Genomic DNA, 1,241 nt, shown 5'->3' with positions numbered 1-1,241 from the left:
TCAAAAGCTGCATTTGGCTTACCTCCAAGCAGGAGCCCCAAACATGTACAACATCCACACATAACATCCCATTCTCCTGGCCCAAAAAGCCAAGCTGCATCTTCCTCTACAACCACCGTGGCGATGGCACTTCTTTTTATGTTGACTTGAAGACCCAAAACCACTTCAAAACATGTAAGGATGCTTTTCAGATTGCTGACCTGTTCCACTGGTTCCTCTACGCTCGAAGGTGCAAAATTAGGTAATTCCTGTAGTCATTTTTCTGAATTGGAAGAGGCTCTCTTTTGATCATCAGAAAAATTTATACGAAACAAGGTTTCTAGCTACCCTTCTGTTATAGAAATTGGTCAACAGCGACTCCCATTATTTCCCTATGGTATAGTGCACAGAGGCACTAGATGGAAAGAATTGAAGATGGCCAACATACTTGCTCATTAAAAAGCCATTTGAAAACATGCCTCCACCATGACTTTCAAATGCTTAATATGATAAGCAGGGGCTGATGGGTTAAACATAGTTCAGAAAGTAAACTATAACTGAATTGGAGTGTGGGTTGCTACTAGTATGAGATGGCTGCAGCTTGGCTGCTTTGAGTTTTTGTTTTGTACAGTCTTGATCAGTGTTTTAAATAGCTATGCTATGTAGCATGTAGTTTACGCTTGCTTAAACTTAAGTCACATGTAGCCTACACTACATGTTAATTTGTCTATGCTACATAATAATTTGCATACGATACACACTACATAGACTGTGCTCTATGCTAAGTAGCTCATGTTATAGATTATTTTTCACTATAATATTAAAATCAATTAATGTTTTTAATGATTTGTTACATTTTTCTATTTTCAATAAAAAATATTAATCTTTTCAGTACTTTTAATAAAATAATATAAGCAACAATATTAAATCAATTTCATTGCTCCTTTATCTTTATACTTAATCATTGGCCTTTCGTATTACTTTAGGTTGCATTTAATTGCACCAAATATTATGAAATTTCATTATCAATCAACCTACTTTGGTGCAAAATATCATGAAATTGGTGAAACCAAGCGCAACCTAAATAAAAAATCTAGAAGTTGTGCATAGCTTCCGCCTTATGCATTAGAGGAGTGAATGCTATGCTACATGTTATTTGCTATTTAAAACATTAGTCTTGATACAAGTAAACAAATGTTGTGGTTGGTTGCACAAGTGAATTGAATCATAGCCAGCATTTATCGACAAAAGTTTGTTTTCTT

Source organism: Magnolia sinica, chromosome 1 (genome assembly GCF_029962835.1).
Source record: "Magnolia sinica isolate HGM2019 chromosome 1, MsV1, whole genome shotgun sequence".
In the NCBI taxonomy this organism is placed as follows: Eukaryota; Viridiplantae; Streptophyta; class Magnoliopsida; order Magnoliales; family Magnoliaceae; genus Magnolia; species Magnolia sinica.
Note: the sequence above shows the minus strand (reverse complement) of the source record.